Below are 27,240 nucleotides of genomic sequence, written 5' to 3' on the forward strand. Positions count from 1 at the left end.
TGCGTAATTATTGACATTCTTCTCTTATTCCTTATTTCGGTCACTGACAAAAATAATAAGATGTGATTACAAGATCTAGCCCTAATCTCTAATATTGTCATTCTTCTCTTATTCCTTATTTCATTTTATCTTATCTTCCCATGATTCGTCTATTTTTGTATGTGGACGGACTGTAGATTTGAATTAAATGGGCCCAGTCTTGAAGAGAATTGTCTCGTCCACAAACCTCCCACGCAGGGTGATGGGGTTTGGGGGTCCCACCAAATCACCAATCCCAATTTCTCATTCAAATCCCAATCTAAACGTCACCTGGGCCCTTTTGCATTGTTTAAAATGAAGTTGGCAGTGAAACCCTTTTACTCCAAAGTTCTAGTGTCCGATCAGATGGGCTAATGTTAGAGAATAAAAATTTATCAAATAATTCTTTTAACCGCTTAAGATTTTAGGTTGAATGGTTTTTTATGGGTTCGGAGCGTGATGGGTTTGAATATCGTTCAAACATTAGAGGATGACATACATCCACAAGCGTGTGTGTATTCTTCATTCGTGTGGGGGTGATAAATAGGCGTTTAACATGAATACTGTTAGTCATTTCTCATTCAAAGTAATTTTGTGGAAAACCTTTCATTCTCTTTTTCTCACGTCTCTCCATTTTTCACACAAACCTTTCGTTTTGTTATTCTCTTCAACAACAGGCAAAGACAAAAGGCATCACCAGACAAACTTCTTCTGGAGACCGATGACAAAGGTTTAGTGTTTTTCTCCATGTGGTGGTTCATCTGCAACTAAAGCCCCAAAAGACAAAGGTATCACCGGCGAAGGCAAGTTTCTTTCGGCGACCGGTGACAGAGGTTTAGTGCTTTTCTCCCTGTGATGGTTCATCTGCAACTAAAATCCCAAAAGGCAAAAGGCATCAACGGCTTCATCTGCAACTTTGTGCTTCTACGGCTTCATCTGCAACGGCTACATTTTACTTTGATATGTTTTAGAACAGAACAATAATAAAAGCATTTCTGGGTTAATTTTTTTCTCTTATGTAAAATCATTTCTGGGTTAATTATTTTTTCTTCTCTTATGTAAAATCATTTATGAGTTTGTTGAATTGCTTAATTTATTTATGGTTTTATTATTGCTTGGTGCTTATTGCTTAATTTGCCATCATCAGCCAATGTGTTACGGTGTGCCAAATAAGAACTTTGGCTCTGGTTGACAGCCATATGTCAAGCATGTTACCGACTTCCTTTGGGAAAGATAAAGCCAATCAAGTATTGTGAACAACGATCTGAATTCTGGGTGCTATAATAGTATAATGACAAAGGACGAGCTCCAATGCCATCATATTCATTGTTACTCGATCATTTCGATATTGATGCAAATTTTTATACCCCTGATCATGAAAGTAATTGACAGATGCAATAAGATCATAAATTCTAAGAGGTGGATGTCCATGTAGCAACATACTGAAAATCTGTCTCTGAGATGGTCCGATTTGGTCGTGTGTGCAGATATCAATGAGCTACACGATAAAGCGAAGCAAAAGCAAGTTGATGGAAGGGGTGAGCAAGTGCAGAGAGGATATGGGTTCATAATTCATATGACAAGAAAATGGAAAATTTGCACTATGATGGACTGAAATTCTAGAACTTGTCTGAAGTATCTAACTAATGAGTAATAAATAGGGTAGTGCGCTCATGAATCATGACTTAATGAGAGAGCAGATAATTGAATCATCGTTCTCTTTTCCCCTCATTTTTTTCTCTAATAAATTTCATGGTCCCTAAAATTCTGAAACGGAAGATAATCACCCTGTTTCAGGCTTTCAGCACACGTTGTTTAGAGTGTCTCCATATTTTCAGTAATTCAAAGCAAACGTTGTTTAGAGTCAAGGCGCTACATGAAACGAAATGATTTTTATTCCTATACTATGGATTCACTATCGAAGATGGATCCTCTAATGATTGGTAGCAGAACCGTGCGATGAAATTAATTCAGATTTTAGATTTGTTTGAAACTGTAGAACATTACGATTTTCCTTACTGGTACCCAAACAGGGTCTCAATGTATAGAACTACTCATTTATATTTAATACCCTGCCATTCCACTCCATCAATAGGGATCTTGTTGATCCACATTAACGCATTATCCAGACACTTGTTTTGTCCAAAACCCAGACCTATTGGATAATGTCCATCAGCCAACTGCTAAACCAATCATTCTCTTTCAATCAATCCATCAGAACCTTTGAAGGAGTGCAATTTATCAAAAGGTTTTGGACCTATGAGATCCAATCAATCTCTACAGGCGAAGGAATCAGGCCAGCTATGCTTTACCCAAGTTCTCAAAATCAAATTATTAAGTTACAACTTACAAGGAACAACTTGTAAAAAAAAATAACAGTAATATATAATAATAAGTGGTAAAACAGATTCAGATTTGGCTCTACTTCTCAAACATCTATGAGGAAAACCAAGCATAAAAACAGCACCCAACTCTGCATTTGTGGTATGAGCCCAAATGAAGCAGGGAGTACCACGTTGTCGATCACAGGACCACAAAACACAAAATCTCTTGTCTGACTCGTGGTTAGGCTAACGAAGCTGATGTTTGTTAGAGCTGAATCTGCCTTGAAAGTCATGAGGAAGCTTTGGGCCAAGCCGGTTCCGTTGGTCTGCATCATGAAGTTCATTGACGTAGATCCTGCCTATGCCCTCACAATGAAATCTCCCACACAAGAGTCGTTTGCATCTCAAAGTACAAATTCCAAGTTATAGGTCGTACCCTTATTGAGCTCTGTTGCTGTTTGTATCCCAGCTGAAGCTCCCGAAACAAGCTCAACTGCAGCTTTGCCTTGTGGAACTTGGTAGTTTTTGGAGTCTATGTATTTCACAAGCCGTTGATGCCTTAAAACAACCGCAGATGAAAGCCATTGCAGATGAAACCGTAGAAGCACAAAGTTGCAGATGAAGCCGTTGATGCCTTTTGCCTTTTGGGGTTTCAGTTGCAGATGAATCACCTTAGAGAGAAAAGCACTAAACCTATGTTGTTGATCGTCGGAAGAAGCTTGCCTTCGCCGGTGATGCCTTTGCCTTTTAAGGTTTCAGTTGCAGATGAACCACCGCAGGGAGAGAAACACTAAACCTTTGTAGCCGGTCGCCTTACCTTGGCTGGTGATATCACTTGCCTTCGCCGGTTGGAGAGGATAGCAAAACGAAAGGTTTAGGTGGAGAATGGAGATAGGTGGTTTTTCACAAAAATACTTTGAATGAGGAACGGCTAACGACGTTCATGTTAAACGCCCATTTATCATTCCCGCACAAATGAGAAATGCACACATGCTTATAAACACATGTCATCCTCTCATAATGTCCAAACCCATCACGGTTTTTATATAATATCAGAGTTTAATCAAAACTTAGTTTTCAATCCCAATAAGCTTATAACTAATATGCACGAAACCTTGATGAATAAGTGGATTAATATGTTTCACGATGCAGGAACATACTGTGATCCATTGGACCCTCACTTTAAAATAATCTACTTTTGATCCATATTCTGAGTCTTAGACACTTTATTCCCCTCAATTCACCTGGGGAAAAAAAAAAAAAAAGTGTTAGTGAGAGACCCAAATAATCAGAAGAGAGCTTATCTCCCTCCTCCACCCATGAAAAGATAATATAATCTCCTAAACTATTAGTTACAGATGTTTTGAAGAAGCTCGTCTTGAGAGCCGCTTAGATGGCTGAGCTTGTTTGGGAGGGCTTTCCTACGGCAGCTTTTAATTTGGTTTCGTATGGTGAAGCCCACATAGGTAGCATATAAGTAATGCTTGATAAGAAACCCAGAAGGCCCAAATTTACCGTCTTACAGTAAAAAAGAGGGGCATTTTGTTTATGCATTTTTTAGTGGCTTCTCCCAAACGGCCACTCAGGATCTGCTGCTCATCCCACCATGTACATCAAAGCTAATGACCAATCACAAGTTGGCATGTCCATTCATGATTGGTTATACTCATGCAGCCTATCTTACAGCATGAGCCGCAGATCTGGATGGGAATCAATAAACGGGACCAAGCACCAAAGACCAGCTTTACAGATGGTCTATCATCTTGGAGACGTTTCTACCCAACATGTCAATCTGGAAAAGTTCTCAGAGTTTTCCTTTGAACGTGAAAACATATCAGCTTTCTCGCTCCTAACTAATTACTTTTCAAAACCCGAGAGAGGCTTCTGGGTGGAGAATCAAAACTAATGGAAAAGAAACACAAATAAAACAGCTAGAAACTTAAACTATTGGCCCCTAAGCCATATAAAATTAGAAGATTTGTCTTGCAATTTGCTGCCTCTATAAACATGAGGTCATCTAACCCCTGATTATTGATTGTTGAAGTCAAGGTTTTTAAAACTGAATCGGACAATGAACAGTTTAGGGGTCCGGTTCCTAGGTCGGATGGTCCGACTGTTTGAATCAAACAGACGGCCCATTCTGACAAAAATTTAAAAAATTAAAAAATAAAAAAAGGTCAAAAACCACTAGATGGTTCAAACGGTTCAACCGCCCGAGTCAGCGACTTGCTGACCAAATCAATGATTTTTTGCCAAAATAATGGTTCTGGGGTAAAACCGAACCATTCAGGTGACCGGTTCCCAATCTTTCTAGTCCAACCATCCGATTCAATTCAGTTTTGAAAACCATGGTTGAAGTTGAACCTTAGGATAACAATTTTTTTTTCTGCAAAGATAAAACTAGAATTCATTAAAGGGGAAGTTAAGGGAACATTTGGATCCCTTTACATGGTTTCACAAAAAGATGAGTGAGGTTTACCGAGCTGGCGTAACTATTTATAAAATAGTTCATATGCCGAACTCTCCTTGCCAGTTCATGGGCTGGCAAAATGACATCCCTTCTTACATACATGATTTTAATATTTTCAAAAAAAGATAGAAGTTCCAAAATATGATCATAAAGTGCTTCCTAGTCCCACAGTATCTTCTTGTTTGTCCCTTTGAGCTTCATTAACACTGCTTTAGCATTTGAAAACAAAAAACTTGTTTTTACACCCATACAAAAAACTTTCTTAGTCCTCTAATCATGGCCCAGAGCTCAGCTGTTGTTGGGGGGATCTTGCCAAGCATGGTTCTCCTTCTACAAGGATAAGATGACACCTGTGAGTGAACATATATATACCAGTAGATGCAGTTTGTGTGAATAGATTCCATGAGCCATCAACAAGAATGATCGGAAAGTCTGAGGAGAAAACTTATTGTAAATCCCGTTTTGATTGAGGAGTTTATGCCCTGATTCTTTGTAACTGTAATAGTTTTTAGCCTTTCTTAGTATTTGGAGGGGGTTTGGGTTCACTTTGTTAAATATTTGATAATTTCTTGCATCCCATATGCTTCTTAAGATGGCACATATCTTTGCAATATAATTATACTTTATCACTTTATTTTCCAAATGGGAATTGTGCTGCCACCACCACTGGATTAGGTTCTCTTGGCTAGAATTCAAAAAGATTTTTGGAACCAAACCAACCTGAGCATGAACCTAGACTACCCTAGAGAGAGGGCACTGCGGGAAAAGGTGCTCTTGAGTATTTGGAGATTTTTTACAGAAAGTGCACCCAACTTCTTCTTTTCTCCTACAACTCCATATTTTTGTCTTAGTTTGAATAGCTCTATGGAGAACCATCGACATGAAGATTTGGCATCTATGGGAGCATGGGCTTTTCTAAATTCTAGGCTAGCTTAGAGAGCTTATTGGTGTTTGAGGTGGAGTTTCGAAGTGTGAGTGATAAGCTGAGTTTACTGTAAATTCTTCATTGCTTGTATTCTTCCAAAGAAGTCTATCAGGTTGTTGCATGTTCATTAGAGGAATACTTAGTATTGCTTCAGTACTTCTTTCTTCAAACAGGCTGTTGAGGAGGTCAGCATTCCAGGTTTGATAATCTATGATTAACTCACATACTTTCATGTGGAGGAGTTCAAGACTTCTTTTGGCCGGGATGTTGCTCCCAAGTTGAGGCATCCATGGGAACATAAATGTTGAGACAGATTTGCCATCTCCAATCTTCCAAAAAAAATGATTTTTTAATTCATTTTTTAATTTGATAATACATTTCCACCAAAGGGAGTCTGGGGATTTTGCCTTTAACTCAAAGAAACATTTTTCCTTGAAATATTTTGTTTCCAATTGCTAGGACCAAAAGTTGCTCCTTGAGTTTAAGAGTCTCTAGACTAATTTTAGCATTAAAGATTTGTTCATCAAAGAGAATTTTCTTATTCCCAAACCTCCCAAGGATTTTGGAGAGCATATTGTTGTCCATTTCAAATTGCAGTTTCTTGCTATACTTGAACTACTAGCCCACCAGAAGCTTTTTTGCATTCTATCCATGGTTCTATATAAGGCTGAGGAGAGAGGATTTGTTTGCAGGGCCATGGTTCTATATAAGGCTGAGGAGAGAGGATTTGTTTGCAGGGTGTACACTGGTATAATCTGGGTAATTGCTTTAATGAGTGTTGTACGACTTGCTTGGGAGTTGGGACAAGGTTTTTGCTTGCCAGTGCTCTATACTTTGGGAGAAGCTATCTAACAACTGATGTTCGTTGTGATTTACACCATTTGCCAGCCAGGTTCCTAGATATTTTAAACTGTAATTATAATTTTCACTTTAAGGTTTTATGCATGTTTTTGCTAAACATCACATCAGATTTTACAGTGTTAACATGTCCTAAAATCTGTTGAAAGAACTTGAGGGTGGATTTTATATGGTGGAATGATTCGGGGTCTGCTTTGGGCAAAGTTGAAGTTGTGTCGTTTTCTCAACATCCAATTGAGGGGTAATAGTGTATAATATATCCAGGGACCTTTTAGGCATTTTAGGGAGTCCCTTGGTCATTTTCTTGTGATGTCATCATGGTCCTATTTGCAGTGGTCGTCCAGTCATAATTAACATTTTCATTAACTTTCTTTGGCTCTTTGCTAAGTGAGGGAATTGAGGTTGCCCAGTCAACCATTCCTGGGAGCGTTTGGAAGGGCTAAGCTGAACATTCAGCTGTTTGAGGTGTTTCAGATAGGTTATCTAAAGAGGCTTCCAAAAAATTGACAGACCAACAGCCAATTTGGTGGTCTCTCTGGATTTTTCATCAAGAAAAACTTAATTTGTCCGTGTAGAGCTCACCTCAAAAAGTCAGAAGCCACTGCGCTTCATCCCTACCAAACAGGTACAAAGAGCCAATTTGAGAGGACTCCAGTGTCGATTTGAGTTGCATTGACCGAACCACTTCAGAAAAGCTACCAAAAATAGCTTCGCCAGAAAGTGATTTTGGCTCAAATATATGTATTTGTGGCTTTTCAGGCTTTTCACCGAACACAGTTTCACAGCTTACAGCATAAGACTAGCCTACCTTGCAATGCCAGAAGCCGCTGCCTGAAAGCCCTCCCAAACGGGCACTAAGAATGTTTTAAGATTACAGAGGCAGTGATTGTCTCAGCTCACTACAGCTAGAAGAAATCTATTAAAAACTCTTTTAAGATTGCCTTCATCCACATATTATTCTGCTCACCTTTCCTTTTCCAAAACATTCCCCATTTCTTTAATTAATTATACATCCCATAGCATCAACTTCTCTCATCTTACATAATTAAGCATTACTATGTGATCTTGACTAGTACCCCTAACCCACATTCCCCATTAGAAGCACATGCATGCATGAAAGATTAAGGTTCATGCATGCATTCGACCATTGACCCCGGCCCATAATGTCTCACATAAAGCCAGTGTTATTCCCACTCACACACAAAGATGCAATCATGCAACCACACGCATACATGTCATACCATGATCAACATCAAGTGCATGGCATACCTATGGATGTCTGTTGTCTGCTCTTTAAGAAACTCTTGGTACTGTTTATCTAGTTGCCTAATGTGGGCCACTCATCTAACTTTTCTCCTTCTATAAACACCTCCACTCCTCGTGCATCCCTCCCCCTTCTTCTCCAACACCCTGCAATTAATTCTCTCGGCAAAGCTTCCTTTCTCCTTCCCCAAGCTCAAGCCCAAGAAGAAACAAAACAACCCCCAAACTTCACCCTAGAGTTTAGGTCATGCAGCCAGGTGAGGTCCCTGGACTAAGGTACCTGGCACCTGCAGAGCCAAGCCCCTACACAGCTCACTTTAATTTTAGCACGATGCAGAGCAACATCCCCTTATACCATCTCAGCAGACTCCTAAGGCCTCTTCCTAGTCCTCAGATCCCCCCTCCAGTGCATGACTTCAATCCTCAGTCTTCATGTCTCAGCAGTAATTCAACCACGGATGAAGCAGATGAACAACAGTTGAGAATCATTGATGAGAGGAAGCAGAGGAGAATGATATCTAATAGGGAATCTGCTCACAGGTCACGGATGCGGAAGCAGAAGCACCTGGATGAGTTGTGGTCACAGGTCATCCGGCTTAGAACTGAGAACCGCCAGCTCATAGACAAGTTGAACCATATCTCAGAGTGCCATGACCAGGTCCTCCAAGAGAATGGCCCGGCTCAGAGAAGAAGCTTCCGAACTGCAATAAATGCTTCGTGACCTGCAACTTGATAATCCTTCTACTGCTTTGAGGGATCCAGAAGAGGTTCCCTGCAACAGAGCCAATCTCAGAGCAGAATCCTCAAACCAGTCCATTACCAGTTCCATGGATTTGCTTCATTGATATAAAGACTATGCCATTGCTTTTCTTTCTCTCCTCATCACTTGATTCTCCTTTTCTTCCTTCATTTTACTTTCACCTTTTCTTCCTTCATCACTTGATTCTCCTCATCACTTACCTTCATTTGAGTGATATGAGAATGAAACATTGTGCAGTAACAGCTTTAAGCATCTTATTCCCATCTAAGATTAATTATCATGTCACATTTAAATATATTAGATACAGATAACTCTGGTTGTACTCCAGATTCATTATGATTACACTCCTCAATCTCTTCTCACTTCTTCTCGCCACATAAACATCTAGCAGCTTGTAGAGCGAAGTATGTAAGGATGACATCAGAACCAGCTCGTCGGAGACACATCAAGGACTCCATCATGACTTTTTCTTCATCTATCATTTTTAGAGCTCCACCCGCCTTGATCATTGAATGCTCACCTGAAGCCTGGATCAGAAAAGGAAAACAGACTGAATTTAATGGAGGAAAGGAGTTAAGATATCATTGAAAGCAGTGCTAGGAAAGGAACCGATTATTCATTAGACAGGAGAAAAAGAAGTAATAATTCCATTAGGTGTACTAAAGCAGAACAAGGGATGCATGACATTTAGAATGGGCGCCCCCTAATGGGGACATGATCTAGTAACCTTGAAGATGAGGTCCAATGGCCTGTCCAAGATTGAACACAGTAACAGTAATTAACGGTGATGAAGGTGGTGATAGTGGTGGTTTGTGGTAGAAAATACAACTGCCATGGTAAGAAAAAACATTTGAAAATTCATCTACTAAAAGCAAGTACTGCTCCTGGCTTTTTATGACAGCATCAATGCTTGCCTTGTCTTAATTCAGCTTGGCTTGCACTGTTTCTTCAACTTCAGAGGAGTCAAGGGTACACTGTGCTTTTACTGTTGTTCAAAATAATACAGTTCTCTAAACATTTGCTACATGTAGGCCAAGAATGAACCAGGGCTTTCTTTCTTTCCAATTTTCCTCTCTTTTATTTTTCTTTTCCATTTTATTTAACTCCTTTGAAAATGAGTATGGAGCCAGTGCATATGGGGCGCACGAATCAGTGGTTTCTTTACTTACATAATTACAATGAAAGTGCAGATCCCACCAAAAGTACTGCTCTCAGCATTTTATCAAAGCAGTAACAGCTGCCTCTGATCCAGTTCATCTCAGCATTACTTTTTTCCTTAATTTTGGACTGTATCTGGCATAGCCTGTGTTTTGGTTGTTGCTAATACGATATCATATTTATTTTAAGATGTTGTATCTTGATGCTAATGCTTTAACAAGATTCCAGGAAATCTCCGTTTGCTAATATGATTCCAGGAAACCCTTGTTATTTTCCCATGAAATTTGATTTAGATACTTGTTTGTATATAGAGACAGAAAATGGCCCAAGGGAGATTGAAAACTGTGCTTCCTTTGTTTTTTTTTTCTTTGTTATAATGCAGAGAGTGGATATTTCTGTGATCTGTTCATAGTCATGATTTTATGGACATCCCACGAACTTTAGGATAAAGGTCATTACACAATGTTGGTCCTGGCTATCTGAGGTCTTGAGGATTGGATTGGATATAGACCTAACCTCCAGAATTTTTGCATGAGGTGGCTGCTCTCAGGCTCAAACTTGTGTTCTCAAACTGCCAGACTGAAGTATATATTTTATCAATGAAACATAGGCATGAACTTGGGATCATGACTATTGCTTCTGTAGAATTGCCAAAATGAAATATCCATCATTCTCATTCATATGCATGAAAGCACACACTAAATAAGGCAATGCATACATATCCAACTCTATGTTTTACCATGATTAATTCTGAGAATCAAGAAATGCAATTGATCAACAAAAAGAACCAAGAAATGTACAAAAATGGAAATCCACTTACTACAAGCACACTCTTTTTCTCAAAGAAGGTAAATCAAATTCCATTGATAATATTAGAAAATATTGTAATCGGAAGATACAAAACCTAGATACTTCAAAATGAACAGAACATGTCATTTTCGTAAAGAAAAAAAAGTACCACAATTAGCAGCAATCCTGAATGAAAAAGGTGAAATTCGGAACCTCATGTACAACAAGATGCTTTTGGAAAGAAAAAGAGCAACTAAAGTACCTGATATGCAGCAATTGGCAGTGAGAAGTTATCTCGAAGAAGCTGTATAACATCCAAGTATGGAAGTCCAGGTTTCACCTGTGAATCCAGCTAGATTACTTTTAGTATGAATAGCGACTTCTCTCATGAAATCTTGGCAATTGAAGTTCCTAGAAAAAGAAAATATTTACCAAAAGGATATCAGCTCCCTCATCCTCATCTGCACGGGTCTCAACCAAAGCTTCTCTGTAGTTTGCTGGGTTCATCTGGTAACTTCAGTTTTCAAAGACAAGTTAACATGCAATAGTAAGCATCACGTACAGAAAAAATAAAATAAAATAAAATCCAAATTGAACAATAAAATGAACATTGATGAGGTTCATACATTTTTTTGTCTCCAAAACGAGGGTTTAAGTCTAAAGCTTCTCTGAATGGACCATAAAAAGCACTTGTGTACCTGTTGACAACACTCATTAGACCAACACAATAAAAGATAATAGTGATGAATTGCTCCAACAGGGCAGGTATAAAAGTGAGACTCAATATAGCCAGATAGACAGAGGTGAGACATATATATAATTATATATATAGAAAATAAAAAATATAAAAGAAAAAAAAATGCACAATGTTAACTATAGATCATCATCAGTTAAGCTTTATCCCAACAATATGGGGTATGCTACATCATGAGAGTCATAGAAAATAGTTAGCCTAAGGTGCAAAAATCAATATTTCCCTTTTTATTGGAAAACCAACCATGTGTATTATTCTTTTTCCTTCATTTTTTTTATTTTCTTTCCTTTATTTCTATAATCTGGAGAGCTATACTCGAAGTAGCAAGGAAGAGAAGAGAACCACAGAACTGAAGAGAATGTCGAACTGTACTATCCAGTCAACCAGTCCTTTATTTATAGATGAATATAGTACAAGGTACAAGAAATTACTGGGATGCCCCTGATTAGTGATGGGACACCCAGATGACTTAAATCATTAAACAGGATTAGGCCCATTAACACAAGCCCAGTTACAAGATAAGTTAAACATAAGAATGGGCTAATAAGAACTCTTATCAGCCGAACATCACTCTAACATTCTAACACTCCCCCTCAAGCTAAGCATGAATATCAATCATGTTTAGCTTGCCAAGTATGTCCCTGAACTTCGTTGATGCCAACCCTTTAGTTAATACATCTGCAATCTGCATCTCTGATGGAGTATAAGGCACACAAAGTTCTCCTGAAATAATTCTCTCTCTGACAAAGTGTCGATCAATTTCAATATGTTTTGTCCTGTCATGCTGCACAGGATTGTTGGCAATGTTGATAGCAGCTTTATTATCACAATACAGCTTGAGAGGACCCTCAGTTTTGATACCAAGCTCATTAAGGAGAGTCCTGAGCCATAAGAGTTCAGCAACCCCGTGCGCCATAGCCCAGTATTCTGCTTCTGCACTTGATCTAGCCACAACATTCTGCTTCTTACTACGCCATGTGACTAGGTTTCCTCCCAAGAATGTACAGTAACCTGAGGTTGATTTTCTGTCTCCAACGGACCCAGCCCAATCAGCATCAGTGTAGGCTTCAATTTCAAGTCTGCTGTTTTTTTCTGAATAGAATTCCTTTCCTTGGGCAAGTCTTCAAGTATTTGAGGATTCTTTCCACTGCTCTCATATGAGGGGTCTTTGGTGAGTGCATGAATTGACTGACAACATGCACTGCATAGGCAATGTTTGGCCGAGTAAGGGATAAGTATATCAGTTTTCCTACCAACTTTTGGTACCTTTCCTTATCACAGTATTCCTCACCCATTGATTCATGTAATCCATGGCTTGGTTCTATTGGAGTGTCTGCTGGCCTGCACCCCATCATGTCTGTTTCCTCTAGGAGATCTAGCACATACTTTCTTTGACATATGTAGATTCCTTCTCTTGATCTAGCAACTTCAATTCCAAGAAAGTATCTCAGATTTCCCAAGTCTTTGATCTCAAATTCTGAAGCTAAGAACTCCTTCAACCTCTTCATCTCTTTCACATCATTTCCAGTAATCACCATATCATCCACATACACAATGAGTGCTGTAAGTTTGTCATCCTGTCTCCTTGTAAACAATGTATGATCTGCACTGCTCTGAGTGTACCCTACTTTCTTCATGGCCAAACAAAGTCTCTCAAACCATGCCCGGGGAGATTGCTTCAAACCATATAATGCTTTCCTTAGTTTACATACCTTCTTTCCAACATCATATCCAGGTGGGGGTTCCATGAATACCTCTTCATGAAGATCACCATTTAGGAAGGCATTCTTCACATCCAGCTAATGAAGTTCCCAAGAGAATTTTGCTGCTAGTGACAGTAGGATCCTGATTGTGTTGAGCTTTGCTATTGGGGCAAAGGTTTCCTTGTAGTCAATTCCTTCCTTTTGTGTAAATCCCTTTGCCACAAGTCTGGCCTTGTACCTCTCAATTGACCCATCTTCCCTGTGCTTTACTGTGAATACCCACTTGCACCCAACAATGCCTTTCCCTTCTGGCAGGTCCACCAATTCCCATGTCCTTGCTTTCATTAGGGCTTTCATCTCCTCATTCATGGTTTCTTTCCACCTTGGATCAGATGCCGCCTCTGAATACCTGGAAGGGACACATACAGAGGAAAGAGCAGACAGAAAGGAATGATAGGCAGGGGATAAGTGTAAGTAAGAAACATAATCGGCTATGGGATGCCGAGTGGTACAAGAACGAACAAGCTTACGGAGAGCAATAGGAAGATCCAAATCTGAATTGAGTGAATCAGAATTACCTTGGATTGCAGAGACAGATTGATCTGAGTTCAACTGGTTGCAATCATGAGGTTGAGGGGCCTTCTTCCTTCTACTGTATGTAAGTATCTCTTTCTCTTGTTTACTGGAACCTTCAGAAGCATTAGCCGAATCTGGAGAAGCAACTGGCACAGTGGAAGTCTCACTAGGTTGACCCGGAATGTTACAGCTAGTAGTAGTGGAAGGTGATGAAATGGGAACAAAAAAGAAGGGAGAATGAGAATCCTCTTCCAACCCACTACTCTCCCCCTGAAGAAGATTCTGAGAAGACTGGAAATAGGGTTGAGACTCAAAAAAGACTACATCCCTAGTGACATATTTTTTCTTGGAGACAGGATCATAACACTTATACCCCTTCTGCGTAGGAGAGTACCCCAAAAATATTCCCTTTGTAGCCTTAGGATCCAACTTGGTCTTCTTTGGATCTTTCACATGTATGAAGCATGTACAACCAAAAACCCGCGGGGGAAGAGGAAATTCTGGAAGAGTGGAACACAAAACAGAGAAAGGGGTCTTCATACCCAGTACCTTAGATGGCATCCGATTTATCAGGTATGATGCAGTGAGAACAGCTTGAGACCAATATTGCTTGGGCACATTATGCTGGAAAAGAAGGGCTCGAGCTGTCTCCAATAGATGCCTGTTCTTGAGCTCAGCAACCCCATTTTGCTGAGGGGTGTAAGCACATGATGATTGATGTAACATGCCTGCATCTTCCATGAATGAGTTCAGGGATCTTTCAAAGTATTCAGCTGCATTGTCTGAACGGAATTGCTTGATCTTTTTATCAATTTGTGTTTCAACCATCTTGCAAAACATCATAGTTATCCAGGGAACTTCTTCACGTCCTTTCAACAGATAAATCCAAGTGCACCGAGAATAATGGTCAATAAAACTGATAAAGTAACGGAAGCCACCAATGGAAACAATGGGTGAAGGACCCCAAACATCAAAATGAACCAAATCAAAAGGGGCTTGAATTTCATTACTAGAAATTGGATACATTGATCTACATTGTTTTGACATTTGACACACATCACAAATTAAACTCTGACTCGGAATGCCCCTACATAATTCGGGAAACAACATTGCTAAGGAAGAAAAGGACAAATGACCTAGCCTAGCATGCCACAAGTGCAGCCTAGCTATTGACTCCACACTTTCCGGACTAGTAGTAGAAGCTTGCAAGGCTGAGCTGACATCTTCATCAAAATAGTAGAGGCCCCCATACTCATAACCACTCCCAATCGTTCTCCTCGTCAATCTGTCCTAGAAGACACAATGAGAAGGAAAGAAAGTTATACTGCAGTTCAAGTTTTTTGTAAGCTTTGAAACAGACAACAAATTTGAGGTAAGACTAGGAACATGTAGGACTGATTTAAGAGATAGATCCTTGCTTAGGTCAACCACCCCCTTTCCAGAGATGGTGGAGAGGGACCCATCAGCTACTCTCATCTTATCCTGGCCAGACAACAAATGATATGTGGAGAATAAGGAGGACATGTGTCATATGGTCAGTGGCTCCGGAATCAATCACCCAAGAGGTAGAATTAATGGAACTAGATGCACTAAATGCAGAGGTTGTACCTGATTTGGCAAGAGAGGTGGAAGCTAAAGAATTGTTCTTCAGACGGGCTAATGCCCGACTGAGAACCTCTACCTCACTAGCTGTGAAGCCCAAAGTACTTGGTCCAGAGGAGTTGGCAGCCTGCCTTGCGGTGGAAGATGACACTGTCTGAATACTCTGTGAGTTGTCACTACTGTTGTTGGTGGCAAGATTCCCACTTGTTGTGTGGCCCTTATGTTGCCTTTTGTCCTTTCTCAGAGCAGCTGGCTTCAGATGAGGGTACAAGACCCAACATTTCTCCTTTGTGTGTTTCTCACCACCACAATGTGTACACTTGAGGGACTTCTTGTCTGAAAATCTATTCCCCTTAGTGGAGACTAAGGCTGAATGTTCTCCAGGTAGTTCTGTTGACTGTGTCTGGGAGTCAACTTGCATCTCCTTTCTCCTTACTTCTTCATTCCTCACCAGGTAGTAGACATGGTGAAGCTCAGGTAATTTATCTCTCCCTAGAATCTGTGACCTTATACCTTCATATACAGGGTCAAGACCCGCCAGAAACTTGAAGGCTCTGCCCTCCTCAATCTGCTTATCATGCCTCCCCTTATCATTAGCATTTTCCCAATCCAAAATCAAATGGTGGTCAAGCTCTTCCCAGAGGCCTTCCAGTGTTGCAAAGTAGGTTGCCACGGACATGTCTCCTTGCCTTAGGGCTGCAATGTCTTGGTTCAGCCTGTAGATTCTAGCATTGTTCTTTTTCTGGCCATATGTCTTAGATACTTTCTCCCAAATTTTAGCAGTTGTGGGGAAGTGATGAACGGTTCTGGCCACCCTAGGAGTCATAGAGGCCAGCAACCAAGACATGATTGTGGCATTTTCCTTGCGCCACACGATGTATTCAGGACTGCCAATTTCTGGTTGTTTCTTGTCTCCATCCAAATAGCCTGTGAGCTCACGAGAGGTAATGAACAGCATTGCTGAGACAGACCACTCTCTGAAGTTATACTCATCTAGCAACACACTTGTAATCTGCAAGCTGTGCAGATTAGGGTTTTCCAGGTTTGAGGACCTTGTAACAGGTCTGTTATCTCTAGAGGAAACTTCACCGAATAGTGAGGACATCCTGACTTCAGTCCAAGAGTTGTTCACAGTGCTGTAGGTGGTTCTGTTTAGGACTGGCCGAAGTGGTCACAGTGTTCACAGTGCTGGTAGACGTGTTCACAGTTCGGGTACTGTGCAGTGCTGTTTAGGACTGGTCGAAGTAACTGAACCAGTTCATAGTGCTAGTAACTGAAGTTACTTCAGTTAGGGCTTCTTCTACAACCTGAAGTAACTGTGCAGTGCAGTAACTGAAGTTCACAAAGCAGGACCGATAACCGACCTGAAGAGAATCTATAACTGAAGTTACCACAGTTCTGCCCAAGTCTTGCTGGGGCACGAAGCTGCAACTGTAGAGAAGGCTAAGTCTTTATCACTTGTTCTGCGCAAGTCTTGCTGGAGCACGAAGCTGCAACTGTAGAGGAAGCTCTCCCCCTTTCGGCTAGTGCTAGGACTGCTGAAATCAGTCCTCAACTAGGTCTGTCCTATACAGACCTCTCTTAGTAGCCCAATAGCTACTATTTGCTGGAGATAATCTAGTAGGACATCTACTTCTGGGTCTTACTTCCCTTGAGTCCTACAACCAAGAGAAACCCTAGGTTCGAACTTGCTTTACTCTCTTACACTCCTAGGTCTTCACTGCAGCAACCCAGAAAAGGAAGAGAGAAGATGAAAAGACAGCAAGAGAAAAGAGTGCGCCTACTGAAACCAGGAAGGAGCTAATGCTCTGATACCATGTAATCTGGAGAGCTATACTCGAAGTAGCAAGGAAGAGAAGAGAACCACAGAACTGAAGAGAATGTCGAACTGTACTATCCAGTCGACCAGTCCTTTATTTATAGATGAATATAGTACAAGGTACAAGAAATTACTGGGATGCCCCTGATTAGTGATGGGACACCCAGATGACTTAAATCATTAAACAGGATTAGGCCCATTAACACAAGCCCAGTTACAAGATAAGTTAAACATAAGAATGGGCTAATAAGAACTCTTATCAGCCGAACATCACTCTAACATTCTAACAATTTCAAAAAAAAGAAAGTCAAAACTTCAAAACTCTTGCTCTCTCTAAACACATAAATATACTTCTTTATGTTTATTAAAAGTCACCAAGGAAAATATTATAAGAAAAAAAAAACAGAAAAATTAGAAACCATATTCTCTATGGTTTATTTGGGTTTGCCTCTAGGGGAAATCCTAGGTTAGAGAGTTTCTAGAACCCAGTTTTGGAAAGATTCACAAAGAAATTAGCAGGCTGGAAGAGAAATTAAATCTCTCTAGGGGATAGAATCATTCTAATCAAGTCTACTTTGGCCAATCTACTGGTATATTTCTTGTCCACTTTCAAACTTCCTGTTAAGATGGCAAGTCAAATTGAAAAGTTGATGAGGGACTTTCTTTGGGAACCAGGTGACTCAAAAAAGGATCATCTAGTGAAGTGGGGAAAATTGTCACCAAGAGGCAAGAGGATGAGGGCTTTGGAATTGGTAATATCAGATTAAGAAACCTAGCCTCGTTAGGAAAGTGGTTATGGAGATTTCCCTTGGAGCAAGAGAGCTTGTGGCATTAGGTGGTAGTAAGCAATCATGGTATGGCAGCAAATGGATGGGATGTTGACTTCGACCCCAAGGCCTCTCACTTTTATCCCTGGAAAGCAATTGTTGGAGTCCTACCTTCTTTTCAACCTTTGATAAGGTATGGTGCTTGCTCAGGTAACAAGATTTTGTTTTAGGAGGACACTCGGGTTTGGAACATTCCTCTTAAGGACAGTTTCCAGGTAATGTATTCTCTTTCTTTAAACAAATTGAAGGTCATTTCCTTTGTTCGAGTAAATGAGGGTGCTTGGGATTTGGGACTGAGGAAAGGGTTGAGGGACTCAGAAGTGGCCTTCGCAAATGAGTTGTTCTTTCTATTGGGTGTTCTCTTTATAGAACATTCATGCCTAGATAATAGAATTTGGTCAGAGTCCTCCTTAGGGGTTTTCTCATGCTCTTCATTTTTCAATGCCTTACTCAGGTCTGATTTTTTTTATAAGTAAAAGGGAAAATTTTACTAAAATAAAAAAGAAATTGAATACAACCTAAGAGCAGGTATTAAGATAACACCCCCCGGACCACACAACTACAACCAACCAATCAAAAACAACAGAAACAGAGAAAGAGAGAGAAACACATCATTTCTGCCACAATTGCGACAAAGAAGCGATGCACCTGCAAAGCCACAGGTCAATCTTCCACTTCACTAAACTCTTCTTGGCCTTCCTCCTTACCCCAATATTCTCCCCTTGACTCTTTAGAGACCATTCCCAAGCTTTCAACTCTCCTTTCTCTCTCATAAGCTTTCAAGGCTTTCCTTACAACATTCTCCCCCCCTAAAAAGAACAAGCCCGGAGATTTATCAACTTCCAACTCTCTATTGACTGGAATCCTCAAATCCACGCCACCTTTCTTCATCTCCTTATCCTTCGGTACCTCCTCAAGAGAGACCTCACTCGAATCAGACTCACCCCTCACAACTTTCTCTGTCAAGTCCGGATTGATTGAACACTCCTGGTTAGAACCATCCTACCGAGGTTTAATTCTGACCCCACTGGATGAGAATGAAGAAACCGGGCAAGATTTCTCCTGACTTGAAGAACTTGGTTTAATCCTTCTCCTCTTGTAAATCTTTTTATACTTACTTTTCGGTCCAGCTCCCACCAGGCACTCCTTTAGCCTTGAGAAAACTTTCGTGTTATGCACTATGTTGGGTTTGCTTGAATTTTTGGTCTTCTTTGGAATTTCCAAAGCCTCACTATTGTCTGCTACACTCGATTATTTTCCCCTGCGACCCAGATCCACTCCCAACCTTCCAACAAACACTTCCAAGACCCAGCACCCAGTGTCGACCTTATGGTCCTCAACTTCTGGGAGACTGTCCCTTTTTTTCCCCATCCCCTCCCTTCTTCCAAGCCTTATGGTTTCCCTCCACCTCTTCTGCCCCCACCTCCACCCTAGCTTTACTCGTGACCCCTGCTCCCAGATCCTTCTCTGAGCTTCCTCCATGTAAACTAGAAACAGAGGAGGTGGAGGGCAAGCATGTCTCTGAATTAGAGAATGTAAATCAAGTCAAGGACCATAAGGTCGACACCGGGTGCTGGATCTCGGAAGTGTTTGTTGGAAGGTTGGGAGTGGATCCGGACCGCATGAGAAGAGAAGTGAGTGTAGCAGATAATATATGATTGCCCTCAGTTCTGATGGTGTGCCTACCCCTTTCCCTGCAAAACAAGTGTGGGCTACTCCTATTCCACCAAAGGTTAGGACTTTCTGCTCAGAAGTGGTTCTCCAAAAGGTCAATACTTTGAATGTACTTCAAAGAAAAAGGAAAAGTTGGTGCCTATCCCCACATGTCTGTTGCCTTTGCCTGAGGAGTGGTGAAACAGTGGTCCATCTATTTATTTCCTGTCCTTTTACTTCTTGTATTTGGGATTGGTTCTCCTCTCTCTTTGGTTGCAAGTGGACTCCTCCTTCATGTGTGCGGAACCTTTTCAATTCTAGCTTCTTCCAGTTACCAAAGGGCAGGGTTAGTGTGGGAGGAGAGAAATAATAGGATTTTCCAAGGGCAGGAAAGAACCAAGGAAGCACTTATAGAGGGCATCACTACCAAGATCATGCATTGACTGAAATCTTTGGAGCTTTTTAAAGACTTTTCCTTTATTGACTTCACTAGAGGATGGAGTGTCATGGCTGGTTCCACATCCTTCTCCCCTTCAGTTCAAGAAAGTTGAACCCCGCCGCCTTGCTCTGGAGTGAAACTGAATTTTGACAGAAGCTTTCTAGGCAACCCAGGCCCCTCAGGTATAGGGGTGTTTTCAGAGATTAGGGGGTAGAGTGTTGGCCCTGTAGGGGTGGGAGACACCCTAAGGGCAGAAGTTTTTTCTTTACTCCAAGGTCTCAAATTGGAAAAGCAATAGGGATTGCAACAGTTAGAAGTGGAGGGAGACTCAAAACTGGTAATAGGCTGGCTGCAAACCAGAAGCTAGGGCATGCGGATTTTCAGACAACAGCTAAGAGAAACTCAAGCTTAGCAAGGGAGATTAATTGGGCAAGAAGATCAGAAAATGGTATGGCTGATGCTTTAGCAAAGCAAGGAGTCAATAGGCAAGAGTTGTTTTGGGCATGTTTATGAGACTGCTTTTGTAAAAGGGTTCTCCATCTGGCCCTTGGATGGTGGCAGTTGTAATCTTTATCTATTATTTTTAATGAAAGTTATTTCTTCCCCTAAAAAAAAAAAACCATATTCTCAAAAGATTCATTTGGCATAAACACAGACAGTTCACATGAATCATAACCGGTTGCTTTGATTGAGATTCATCATGGATTCTTTCCATCTGTGTATAAAATCTAAATATTGGTATGGGGGAAGAAGGGAGTAGAAATATGAGATACAAGTGCAAAATCTGACAGATTTGGAAGTTATTTTTTATCAGTAACAAGATTTGGAGAATTATTATCCACCTAATTAGTTAAAATTATAAAATATACTAAAATGGCAAAGAATACAACAAAAACTCAATTATTCTCTGGTTGTAAGGCACATTAACATTGCTTGTCTCTTCTGCTTTTCTGATTCTACTCCCAATTTAAACACAGCCTCGAGGTTCTGAGTCACACTGAATCAATTCACACATTGAACTACAGGAAAGTCTGGTTTCTGGGTCACCCAAAACGCCAGTTTTGTGTGGATATAGAAACATTACCTTACTATGTTTTTAAAGATTATAGTCATCTATACAGTTATAAAGAAGATACTTGCCTTGGTTTTGATGCAGGTCATAAAAGATAAATTTGATTATATAACATCAACTTATATATTTACCCTTTACTTGCACACGTGCATAGCATGTGCCCTCACAATATTTCGAATAATGTGCTTCCATCCTGTCAGATTATTCAGCTTTATACGATACTATATGATTTAACTTCTTAGGTAGGTGTCAATTAGCACAAGACAAATCATATAACAGGAAGTATGAGTAAATTACTTTGCTGTATAAGACATGATTGAGACATGTTGAAAACCTTTAGCATCCAGAGCTTGCTCTAATTGCTCCCACACAGCCATCCATCATGTCACTGGGACTAACAACATAAGATCCTGCTCGAGCCTATTGACGCAGCCAAGAAAACAGAATAAAAAATTAACTAGTAGAAAGTAACCCTGGGGAAAAGTGCAAATATAACTGGAACGACAAAATTTTGTAAATTACCTGGGAGACAGCGTGTTTACATAACTGATGAACTGTTTCATCATTCATTATCACTCCTGGAAATTATTGAGAAAATGGAATTGGATCAGTAATCATATTTATGTGATTCTTATAACTAATGTAGATGGTTCTCTACTATAAGATTCTGAAGCCTAGACCTGACCCCTAAACATAGTATAAATTTTATGCAAACTAAATGGAGGATCAAATTACCACCAAAATACATGGTATTGTTATTATACCTAAATTTCTCCATTAAGAATAAATAAATTTTCACTTTAATGCCATTGTACTAGCAAACTTGAAGAGCAATGGCTAGGGGTATCAGTTAAAGAAATGGAAATCCAATAATAAGGTTTAGGAATCTAGAAAGGAAAAATGCAAATATCTTCTAAATATGATTTCATGATAATCTTATAATGTAATTTGAAATGGCCAACCCTACTAAAATTGGCAGGAGATATCATCTTGGGAAAGATGGTGGCATAACTTAGATGTTGACAAGTACTGTAAGGAGAGGATAAGGAGTTATAATTTTTAGGACCTAACTAGCAACTAGAAACATGAAAATAACTGAAAGTATAAAGCAATAAAGAAAGGGAAGACGGTGAAACCGACTTATAAATGGTATAGTTTGTAATTCAGTACATGGAAGCCTAAGGATAGCACCACTAGGTGACAAAATGAAAGTTGATTAAGATGGTTCTGTCATGCCCATTCCATTGGAGACCAAGAACTGGATCATGATCTGGCGCAAGCTGAAAGACTGGAACAGGTATCGGAGAATGCCAAATGAGAATATGAGATGTGAGTCAAAGCAATGATATTTAACAAAAGGCATGGCCATGGTGGAGGGGTATAATGGAACATGATTTACAGCCAAAATGATAAAAAAACAAGTTGTGTACATAGGAAGACAAAAATAACTGTAAACTTGCAAGAATGGGCAAGATGATAAGTGCACTGCAGACTTACAGTGTGTAGGACAGCATTAAGACCAGCCACTAGAACCATACAACAGAAACAGGGATTGATAACCAAACAGACAGAAGGGAAATTTGGAGGATTTAGTCTTGGAAATTACTATGTAAAGACAGAACAAAGAGCTTTTTCTTTTTCTTTTTCTTTTTGTGACTATTTGGTTTTATTTTTCTCCTTTTTATTTATCCATTGTGCATGTAGGTGGAGGGTGCAGTATGTTTTTCTGATAGAGAGATAGAAACTGCAACAGTTAATGATGTCATTGTGAATTCCATCAAAGAAAAAGATTTTGGTCAGAATATGGCATTGAAACAGTTGTGTTAAATGGGTAATAGATGCAATAAGTAATGAAATTGGTCATCATGATGGATCTGGAAGATAGATGGCAATAGATAAGAGTTAAGGTCAACGGTGCTAATGGTGTGATAAATGATGGCAAGTCCTCATGCCAATCCTTGTGATGAGCGATGACAGACACGTTCAGTGTCAATTCAAGCTGTAGAAAGCCTTTTGGATTGGATGGTCTCATGAAATGTAGCAACCAGAACATGCTTCTTGGATTTTGTTTTTCTCCTCCTAAGTAGGAAGTAGGCTCTGGTCATGACAAATTCAGTAGTTGGCAATGGTGCTGATTAGTAGAATGGTATCAGTCAATGTGATACTGGTGTAACAAATATAGCCTAAGCTCAAGTCCCATAAACAAGGCCATTTCCTTAAGCTGGTTTGGGTTATACGGGGTCTTGGGAGGGGTAGGCTGGATTCAAACCTAATCTCTGCAATTTTTTTGTATGAAGTGGCTGCTCTCAAACTCGAATCCATGTTGTCACAGCTTTCAGTCCAATATTTTACACCAAGTAATGACCCTACTCATGTCCCACGAATAGTTGAAATATACTGAAGGAACCAAAAGCATGAGGAGATTGAAGGGAAAAGAAAAGTTCTTACTGAGTCGAGATCAAGTTTCCATTTGAAATTACTCAACACTAATTTTGAAAATTAACACTTTACATTCAATCAATTATCGAACAAATTTGATTATAACTGTTAATAAGTATTTTACTTAAAAAAACAAATGTTACAAAAATACGAGGGTAAGAACATAATCAAAATTATAATATTACAAGGATGGAAAATATTAGATTATAGAAAGGGATATTCTATTATCCTAAATTTGAACTCTAGAGGGGGCAAGTATTCCTAGAATATCTAATTTAGCAAATCAAAATTGATATATATATATATATATATATATATATAGAGAGAGAGAGAGAGAGAGAGAGAATGTAAAAGGTCAAGTTTTGAAGAAAATAAAAACCTTCAGATATCCATCTTACCATCTTCTCTAACAATGCCATCATGTCCATCAGAAGAATATGGGTCCAAAGCAACATCACTGTATATAACCTAAATGAACAAAATTTTGATTTTGATCAATAACTTAACAAAGAAATTAAAGCATCTATGTGGTTACCACATTTCCATACTGAAATGAGCATAGGGCATGAAATATCTTTTCTTACAAGGTCTGGATACTTGTCTTTGAGTAGACATATTGCTTGAGGCACTAGACCATTATCATTGTATGCTTCATCTCCTGTGGGGGACTGAAAGAACAGCATGCTAATATTTTACATTAATCCTTATTCATTAGAACACTGTTGAAAATTGGGAGGATGAGAGAGAGAGAGAGAGAGAAAGGAACCTTCAATGCATCAGGAACTTTGGGGAAAAGCACAACACTATTTAACACCAACATCCTGAGCTTTGTAAACCTGGAACAGGAAAAAGAATTACTTAGACGTATCCTGTTAAAGGACTGTTAAGTGATTACTTTATCTTACAACAACTACTGAAGAGACAAATTATAGGACAATTATCTGGTCCTGTTACAACAACAAAATTACCATACAATATAGAATTTGCCCCAGTTAGTTATGGGTTTTACAAGTTACAACAATGAACTTGCCCTAGCATGTTAAGGGCATTTTTTCTAGTCAGCTTCACCTTTGGTAAGAAACATGTTTCCCAAACAAATAGAAGCACTGTATTGAAAGGAAGGAAAAACCAAGCTAGAAAGGGAGAGGATTCTGATCATGCTTCTGTGCAGGTTCATTTGGAAGCATTATCCACCGATAAACCTTTATAAGTAGTTTATGTAACAAGTTCTTCCCATGGTAATGGTAACTGCTAGACAGATAAACTGCTTTCTCAGGATTCAGAATTTCTACTAGTGCAAAGGAATAGTGCAATTAAAACCATACAACTTGTGCAATTTTCTAGAACTTAATTGTAGTATAAGTGCAGCACTACAAAAGCAGTAAAATCAAAATTTCCACTAATGGTAAACTACATTTTGCCATGTAATGATAAGCATAATTTGTAATTTTACAGAAGAGGAAAAAGAAAACCCATAATGCCAATGTGGAGGAGCAATATTTACCTACCTTTTAAATTTTCATAAAAATGAGAATATGTGTTAAACGATGATAAAAAGCGGATACCGATATACCAAAAGTTACATGATAAGCCATAGGATTATCTCACAGTTAACATAGCATTGGACCTTATTCTGAAAGAAGTATTTGATTGGATTACAACTAATGAAAAAGAGGAAAAAGAAATATGCATTACTTACTTACCTTTTTATTTTTCATAAAAATGAGAATATGCTTTAAACAATGATAAAAAGCGGATACCATATGCCAAAAGTTACATGATAAGCCATAGAATTATCTTATAGTTAACATAGCATTGGACCTTATTCTGAAAGAAGTATTTGATTGGATTACAACTAATGAAAAAGACCTATAGATACACCAAAATAATTATTTATTCCAAAACAAAAAGAGAAAGCATGAAAAGCAATGAGAAAAGTCCTCTTAGGCCAATAGATATAGTTGTACTGTCTGACGATTTCAAAGGTTTCTTCGTTTTGTTCAAAATTTTCCATGTAACTATTGGTTCAGGCTAACAATTTTTCGTTTCTTCCCTTTTATTTGGTTTGGAGGTAAAAGCAAACAGACCATGTGCTACTTGGTAAAAATACCTCTTCCACAAGACCATGTCTCCTTCCAAGCCTATAGCACCCAGGCATAGCTCCAATTGGTGTGTCTCCGCCTGCACGCTTGTAAGATTAGAAACAAAAAATATGCAGGTCCAAATAAACAAAAGTGCAGGAAAGAAATGAAAACAATAAATTGAACAGAAGACAGAAAGTTCCCTCTACCACTACTAACCTTCATGTATGAAAAGTGGATATACGAAATTTGCAGGAGAGATATTTGTTTCCTGGAATGCTGATCGCAATGCAGGTGACTTCCGATTACGACGAGGACGCCTACTAAGTTGCTGATAGAAACCACCATATGGGAGAAAAAGATAAACCATAAAGAGATTAGAAATATGTCTAATTGCCTAGAGTAACTATACCTCCTTATCCCAAATAAAATAGCAAAAAACCCAGAGCTTTTTATTATAAAAGACCAGAACCCAAGAAATACCAAAACCGCGTTTTCTAAACTGGTGCATTAAGGTTATGATAATTCAAAACTTAAAACGGGGTTCTGAGTAGAAAATTCACCAAGTTCACCAGCCTGTTTTCCATGGTTAACTACCAACATCATTACCTAAATTTCATTATTTTATTCTCTCCAGGCATGCAGTTAAGTTAATTATCAAGACCAGTCATACTTACAAGTGAAGACACAACAGGTGTCCCAACCGGTGCTGCTGGTTTAGGAGGGACAGGTGGTGGTGCTTCAGGAACATTTCCAGCTACAACAGCAGCTTCACATTCCTCAATGCTCAATCCAGATCTTTTTGACGTCTCCTGTTCATTGCTTGCTCTTATAACCAAGAGAGGTCGAGACTGTCTTGATTGCATGCGCAGCATTGACAAACTCCACATTTGTTGATGGTCTCAATGCAACATATTGCTTACCAAATAAACACCTAATTGCTTGAACATTGCTTGATGAGAAAGATATCGAACAAGCCATGGCGCCTGGCAAGTACTTTCTGATTCAGTGTGTAAAAACCAAGCTAATGAACGTCTATGTAAGGTATAATCTATTAACCCCGGACCCCCATATATATTTTATTTTATTATTTTTATTTTTTATTTAATATATATTTATTATACTATATTTATATATATATATATATATATATATATATATATATATATCTTTTTTTTTTTTTTTTGATGATGCACAATCCGGCCACTCCTAGCTGGAAGTGATTGGGCTCCTAGCTGGCGACAGGCGAGAGATACCTACTTGAAGAGAGATGAAGGAACCCGGGGTTGCTCACCCAGTGGGAGCACTCCGATGCTTAAGTTAGTACTCGATTGCAAGTTAGAAGAGAATGAGTTTGCAATAAGATGAGAAAGCTAGAGAGTGGTGAATATGCGATACCTTGGCCCCTAGGGGTAGACCTGTTCATAGGCCGGGCCGGGCTTTTACTATATATTAACAAATTTTTTTAAGGCCCGAGCCCGAGCCTGGGCCCGGGCCCGAAATTTAGCCTATACTATTATTATTATTAATGTTGAAGCAGCTGAATAGAGAGAGAGATTGAAATTATAAAGAAAAGAATAAAATATATATATTAAATTATAAATATATATTTTAATAAATATTATATTATTTATATATTTTATATAATATATAAAATACATATTATATATTTTATATAATATATAAAATACATATTATATATTTTATAAA

The 27,240-nt window shown here is 39.2% G+C and overlaps 1 long non-coding RNA gene and 2 pseudogenes across 2 annotated transcripts; 2 read left to right on the forward strand and 1 right to left on the reverse strand.

Annotated features, from left to right (window-relative positions):
* The first annotated feature begins 364 nt into the window (after positions 1–364).
* LOC148854620 (uncharacterized) lies at positions 365–1,140 on the forward strand. The gene is made up of 2 exons (XR_016112446.1): positions 365–583; positions 696–1,140. It is a non-coding gene; the product is annotated as an uncharacterized LOC148854620 (long non-coding RNA).
* A 6,883-nt stretch (positions 1,141–8,023) lies between these two features.
* LOC148854621 (basic leucine zipper 43 pseudogene) lies at positions 8,024–8,830 on the forward strand (annotated as a pseudogene).
* A 17-nt stretch (positions 8,831–8,847) lies between these two features.
* Positions 8,848–26,548, reverse strand: LOC148854622 (delta-aminolevulinic acid dehydratase, chloroplastic-like; annotated as a pseudogene). The gene is made up of 12 exons (XR_016112431.1): positions 26,208–26,548; positions 25,750–25,861; positions 25,560–25,630; positions 24,216–24,285; positions 24,034–24,117; positions 23,848–23,917; positions 21,533–21,588; positions 21,308–21,430; positions 11,192–11,263; positions 10,998–11,079; positions 10,828–10,905; positions 8,848–9,145 (listed from the first exon to the last, which is right to left on the reverse strand). The product of XR_016112431.1 is annotated as a delta-aminolevulinic acid dehydratase, chloroplastic-like (transcript).
* Between the last annotated feature and the right edge of the window lie 692 nt (positions 26,549–27,240).

The sequence above is a fragment of the Nelumbo lutea genome, chromosome 4 (assembly GCF_056320005.1).
Source record: "Nelumbo lutea isolate HS-2025 chromosome 4, American lotus-T2T, whole genome shotgun sequence".
Taxonomy (NCBI): domain Eukaryota; kingdom Viridiplantae; phylum Streptophyta; class Magnoliopsida; order Proteales; family Nelumbonaceae; genus Nelumbo; species Nelumbo lutea.